The sequence below is a fragment of the Chrysochloris asiatica genome, unplaced genomic scaffold, assembly GCF_000296735.1.
Source record: "Chrysochloris asiatica unplaced genomic scaffold, ChrAsi1.0 scaffold00002, whole genome shotgun sequence".
Classification (NCBI taxonomy): Eukaryota; Metazoa; Chordata; class Mammalia; order Afrosoricida; family Chrysochloridae; genus Chrysochloris; species Chrysochloris asiatica.
In genome coordinates, this window is record NW_006408520.1 from 26,083,894 (window position 1) to 26,091,076 (window position 7,183).

At 38.6% G+C, this 7,183-nt stretch overlaps 1 protein-coding gene across 1 annotated transcript in view; it reads left to right on the forward strand.

Moving 5' to 3' along the window:
* The window catches only part of LOC102824247 (interferon-induced guanylate-binding protein 2-like), a 71,694-nt gene that overhangs the window by 58,152 nt on the left and 6,359 nt on the right, over nt 1–7,183 (forward strand). The window lies entirely within an intron of this gene.

Consider the following 7,183-nt stretch of genomic DNA (forward strand, 5'->3'; position numbering starts at 1 on the left):
ATATATATAAATGCAAGGCCATATTTGAAGCTACTCTTTGCTTTAATTTATGTGACATACTTTTCCAAATAACAGATCTTAGCGTTGGTTGACTTCCTTTTGGACTTGGTCCCAAGGGTTACAAAATCAAATGTAAGATTTGTATTCCTGCCTTACCTAACAAAGGATAGCAGGTCTGGCCATGCAACCAAGCCACATTTGCACCCTGTAAAATCCCAACATAAAAGGTAATAGCCACACCAGTTACTAGAGTGTGAAGCCAACACCTTTTAAAAACACACTGAGGGGGCAGCAAATATAACAGTAGGACAGAAACTTCACCACAGAGACCAGGCCAATCTTCAGAGACACACATGTGAATTTTTTTTCATCTGCCAATTTCCCTTTCTCTGTCTGCACACCACCACTCAGGTGGCTAGAGATAGGGCCTGAGTGAACGGACAACCCTTCCATCCCTGGAGGGCCCTATTGCACACATGAATGGATTTGCACAGCTGTGAACTGTTGCCCACTAGGAGAAAAATCTAGACTATATTGCTAAGGTTTTTTTGTGTGGATTTTCCCCCCTTATAAAGTTATGTATCAGTTTGTTGAAAGACTTCAATTCGTGTTCCATCAATTCTGGTAAACTTGTTCTTTTCCAATGCCTTCCCTTGGATTTCTTCCTTCATTCCTCTTGATCATATGCTACCTCTTGAAATGATAGAACATTGGCCATTTCTATTTAATTACAGTAATTCTGTGTATTCTTTCCATCTTATTTCAATGCTTTCTGCATCAGTCAATATATGACCCATGGTGGTGGTGATGTGTATGGAGTCAATTTCAACCCATAGCAATCCTATATGTGGTTTTAGAGGCTATAAGTCTTTATGAGACTGAAAAGCTTCATCTTTCTCCTAGAGACTGCCTGATAGATTTGTAATGCTGACCTTTCAATTAAATGCCCAATGCATAACACTATGCTACCAGGGCTTACTATTATGCCCATAGAATCCTTCAGTATTGTAAGTCAAGGCTTGAATTTTTCCTTCAGTTCCTTCAGCTTGACAAAAGAGACTGTGTTCTTCCCTTTTGGTTTTCTAACTCTAGATCTTTACACATTTCATTATATAATTTGATTTGTCTTCTTTGGATGACCTTTGAAATTTTCTACTCAGCTCTTTTATCTCTTCATTTCTTCCATTTGCTTTACCAAATCTGTGCAGAAGAGCAAGTTTCAGAGACTCTTATGACATCCATGTTGGTCTTTGTCTTCTTTCTTGTCTTTTTTAATGACCTTTTGATTTCTTCCTGTATGATGTTCTTGATGTTCCCCCACAACTGTGCTGGTCTTCTGTCACTAATGTCTAATTGATTAAATTAGTCCCTCAGATGATTGGCAAATTCATGTGGTGTATATTCAAGGTCATATTTTGGCTCTCGTGGATTTATTTCAATTTTTTTCAGCTTCAGCCTGAACTTGCAGATGAGCAATTGATGTGCTGTTCCTCTTTCATCATCTAGCCTTGTTTTGACTGATGATATGGATATTATTCATTGTCTCTTTCACAGAAGTAATCAATTTGATTTCTGTTTATTCCATCTGGTGAAATCCATGTGTACAGTAATCATTTATGTAGTTTAAAGATCTTTTCAATGAACTAGTCATTGGTATTGCAAAATTCTATCGTGTCATCTCCAGCATTTGTTTCTATCAACAAAGCCATATACCCAATGCCTGATACTTCCTCTTTGTTTCCAACTTTTGCATCCTAATCTCCAGCAATTATCAATACATCTTGATTACATGTTTGACCAATTTCAGACTGAAGAATTTGATAGAATTTTTCAATTTCATCATCACTGGCTTACTGGTTGTTATGTAAATTTGAATAAAAGTTATGTTAACTGGTCTTCCTTGTAGGCATATGGGTAGTATCCTATAACAGAAAACAATGATCTTGTAATCTTCTTTTTGATGACGAATGTGATGCTGCTTCTTCTCAATTTGTCATTCCTGATTGTCAGATTCAAAAGATCAATACCAGTCCATTTCAGTTCACTAATGCCTAAGATATCAATGTCTACTCATTCCATTTCATTTTTGAAAATTTCACATTTTCCTAGATTCATATTTTGTGCATTCTATGATTCAATTATTAATGTATGTTTACAGCTATTGCTCTAATTTTGAGTTGTTCCCCGTCAGTAAGTGAAGTTGCCTAAAACTTGACTGCATTTACATCATCATTGTCAACTCTACTTTGAGGAGGCTGATCTTCCACAGTTGTATTTTGAGTGCCTTCTAACCTGAGGAGTATATCTTCAGGTACTATATCTGACAATATTCTGATGCATTTTATCATGTTTTAATATTCAATATTTTGGTGATATCTGCTATTCATAAGGTTTTCAGAGACTAATTATTCAAAAATATTCCATCTTCCTTTCATTCTCGTCTGTCTGAGTCTGGTAGTTCATCTGAAACCTGTCTAACATGGGTCACCTTGCTGTTATTTAAAATAATGGCAATATAGCTTCCAGAATTACAGCTACATGCTAGCCACCACAGTACATCCATCATACAGGTGAGTGGTGGAGCCTTTTAGCTAATATATTTTCATCCAGTATGTAATATGCTTCCTCAGGTTCAATGGTATCCAGAATTCCCATAAGGGAACTTGACAACATCATTTATAGTTACTTTCTGAACTTCTTTGTACAGTTTCCATATAGTTTTAGGGGTTTGTTTTTGTTTTTGTTTTTTAAGTTTTTATTGTGGATTGAGTGATAGTTTACATGGGAGACATCAAATTTACATTCATCTTATTGTATTTAGTTTCATTGCAATGATTACAATCCCCTCCATGAAGCATCAAACAACCAAAGGGTACACCCCTCAAACATGACCCCGGTCGTCAGCACACACCCCCTCTCCATCCCTGAGTCCAGAGTCCGCAGCCCCTCCATCTCTCCATGTCATAGTCTCTGCCTCAATCTCTGGCATCACTGCTTCCCTAACTAAAATCCCACACTCTGTTCTTCTCTCTTGATGGCCCCAGAGTCCTCTGCTCCTGGACTACAAAATCAACCACTCTTGTCCTTTTGTTATAAAATGTCTACCTTTACATTTCCAACACTCACAGTCAGTCCTGATAGCAATTATACAATATTGAGCCACAAGAGTCATATCCACATCTCCTTTCACCAGCTCCTTCCAGACAGGTTGCAAACCATTCAGTGGAGACTACCTTCCCTGGTACCCTCTGGAACTGGGTTCCCTCACGAAAGCTTGTAATCCAGTTACTTTGTGCCTTTGTAGTCCCCCAGTTTTGAGTTGCCAATGTCTAAGTTACCCGTACATGGCAACCCTGTATACCGAGGGGGTGGGAATGATTTTCACTGTTAAGATTTGTTCCCTCTTTTGAGCTACTACATCCATATGTATAGGTCAAGTTCATCAAATTGTAGTGGCTTACTCTTTTTTTATTCATCTTCTTTCTTCCTCTAGTCGAGTTCTGATCATCTAGCCATTGAAGCCAGGTCAAGTGGGAACTATCTGGAAGTACTGGCATTCTTGTGCACTCCCCTCACTTCATATCAGCAGGACGCTTCACTCTCTGCTCTAGTCCTCTATGGCCATGTCCCTGTCCCTTGGCCCTGAAGTCTGCAGGTCAAGACAAATGCTGGCCAACCAGGTCTCAACCCAAGTTGAAAGGAGTCTATTGAACATGGTTGGACTTAGCCCACTACTTCATTGCTGTTTTCCCCTCATTTCCCCTTATCGATATACCAATGTGCTCATCAGGAAGACCACATGCCTGCTCGTGTATTGCCCTTTAGTCTCAGTCTTGGAAAGGGGTTTTCCCTTAGGGGACCGGACCATTTGCCTTGATGATTCCGGGTGAACAACTTGCTTGTTCTTTTAGTAATCAATCAGACTACCCTTATTCTTTTTGATTTTTCCTACTAGTCTTTCTTTCAAAAAAAGTATCTTCTGTTCTTCTAGCCACTCAAGGCTGGTCTGCTTGTCCTTTCAAGTGGAAATTTCCCACCTCAGAAGATTCTCTATGGGGATCAAGATTTCACCTATGGTCTCATGTAATGTCAAGGCTCCACAGGAAGCCTCCTTCACTGGGCAAGTTCTAGCTCCATTTTAGGGATTCCAGTAGTTATAGGTTGAAGACAGACTTACAACTTTCTATTGTGATGTTTCTGGCTATTTCTTTCTCTCCCACTCAAGTGTCTATTTTACAATATTAGGCAAGGGAAACCAAGATTCAAAAGACAGCCAAGCATCTTAACATTATTTTCTCTCTTTTACCCATTCAAAACATACCTCATTCCCTGTATCCCAAAGCCCTGTTCTTACAAAGGTGAGCCTACATCATTCTTTTCTCTGTCCCACTTAGCCCATGCAAACCTGCCTAAATGATCTCCCATCTGCCTAATTCTTCCTTTCTCCATTCCCATCTTGTATATTGTCTCCCCTCCCCAGAACCCAAACTATCCTGTGTTTATTCCCTACTCTATGCTACACCTTCCCCTCCCTCTTCTCACCACATGCCATACACCCCGGTAACCAGGAAATATTTTTTTTCCCCCTTTTAGTGTGGGTACTTTTTTTTAAAGTTTTTACAATGGTGGTCCCATGTAATATTTGTCCATTTGTGACTGACTAATTTCACTCAGCATAATGTCCTCAAGGTTCATCCATGTTATGCAATGGCTTGCAGCTTCCTTGTTATTCTTAAAGGTAACATGATATTCTATTGTGTGTATGTACCAAAGTTTGATTATCTATTCTTCCACTAATAGGCACTTAGTCATCTATTTGCTATTGTAAAGAGTGCTGCTATGAACATTGGTGTGCATATATCTACTCATGTTATGGCTCATCTTTCTTGTGAGTAAATATCAAGTAGAAGAATTGCTGGATAGTATGGTATTTTCTATTTCCAATCACTGAGGAAAAGCCATATTGCTTTCCAGATGGTTGAACAATTTTGCAATCCTACCACCAATGTAGGAGGGTCCCAGTCTCTCTGAATCCTCACCAGCATTTATTATCCTCTACTTTTTTTCTGATTGCTGTGATTGCTGGTATGAGATGATTGTTGTTTTGATTTGCATCTCTCTAAAGGCTAGTGATCATGAAAATTTCTTCATATGTTTGTTGGCTGCCCAGATCTCCTCCTTGGTGAAGTGTCTGTTCATGTTCTGTGCCCATTTTTTAATTGGGCTATTTCTCTTTTTCTTGTAGAGGTTTTGTAGTTTCCTATACATTTTAGAAATAAGTCCTTTATCTGATGTACCCTTGCAAAAGATTTTCTCCCATTCTGTGGGTTCCCTTTTTACTCTTTTGGTGAAGTCTTTTGATGTACATAAGTTTTTTTAATTTTTAGTATGTCCCAATCATTTATTTTGTCTACTTTTGTTTGTGTAGTTTTCAAAATGTTTGGTAATCTGTTTGTGCCCTTAATAAGATCCCTCACATTTGTCCCTATTTTTTCATTGGTGACCTTCATAATTTTGGGATTCACATTTAGGTCTTTTATCCATGCTGAGTTGATTTTTGTATAGGACATGAGGTAAAGTTTTGTTTCAACCTTTGCATATCGCCTTCCAGTTCTGCCAGTACCATCCATTAAAGAGACTATCTACTCCCCATGCAATATACCTACGTACTTTGTCGAAACTCAGTTGGTTGTATGCAGATGGGTTAATTTCTAGATTCTCAATTCTGTTCCATTGATCACGGTATCTTTCGTTGTACCAGTACCAGGCTGTTTTGACCACTGTGTTGTTGTTGTTAAGTGCCATCGAGTTGGTACTGACTCGTAGTGACTTTATGCACAGCAGAATGAAACACTGCCTGATCCTGGGCCACCCTCACTACTGCTGCCATGCTTGAGTCCATCAATGCTGCCACTTGGTCAATCCATCTCGTTGGGGGTCTTCCTCTTTTTCTCTGATCCTCCAACTTACCAAACATAATGTCCTTCTCCAGTGACTGGTCCCTCCTGAAAATATGTCCGAAGTATGAGGACAAAGTTTGGCCATCTTGGCCTCCAAGGAGCACTCTGGCTGTACTTCTCCCAAAACGGAATTATTGGTTCTTTTGGCAACTCATGTCATTTTCAATATGCTTTTTGTTATGGTGTTGGAGGAGAACTGACCACTGTAGCCATGTAGTAAATTTTGAAATCGGGGTGTGAGAGGCCTCCAATCTTGTTCTTCATCTTAAGCAGTGCTTTGTTTATCCTGGGTCTCTTTCCTTTCCATACAAAGTTTGTAACTGTCTTTTCCAAATCTTTGAAGAATGTTGTAGGGATCTGGATTGGAATTGCATTATATGTGTAAATTGCTTTAGGCAGTATTGACACTTTCACGATGTTGAGTTTTCCAATAAGGAACATGGTATGTTCTTCCACTTTTGTTAGTCTCTTTTGGTTTCTTGTAGTAGTGTTTTGTCATTTTCTTTGTATAGGTCCATTGTTTCTCTGATTACATTTATTCCCAGATATTTCATCTTTTGGGTGGCTATTATAAATGAATGATACTGCTTTCCTAATGTCTATTCCAGCACTGTCATTTTTACTATAGATGAATCCAACTGATTTGTGTATGTTGATCTTATACCTTGCCACTTTGGTGAATCTTCCAATGATGTCTAGTAGCTGTTTTACTGAGTCTTTGGGGTTTCCTATGTATAGGATAATATCATCCGCAAATAGAGAGAGTTTTATTTCCTGTTTGCCAATTTGCATGCCTTTCATTTCTCTATCTTGCCATATAGCTCTGACTAAGACTTCCAAAACAATATTGAATAGCAGTGGTGCCAAAGGACATCCTTGTCTGGTTCCTGTTTTCAGAGAGAAGGCTTTCAGTTTCTCTCCATTGAGAGTGATGTAGGCTGTTGGTTTTATATATATGCTCTTGATTATGTTGAGGAATTCCCCTTCAATTCCTACTTTGTTGAGTGTTTTTATCAGCAATGGATGTTGGATTTTATCAAATGCATTTTCTGCATCAATTGATATGATCATGTGGTTCTTTTCCTTTTTCTTATTTATATGGTGGATTACATTGATTGTTTTTCTAATGTTGAACCATCCTTGTATCCCTTTTATGAAACCCACTTGGTCATGTTGTATTATTTTTTGATGTGCTGCTGGATTCTGTTGGCTAAGGTTTTGTT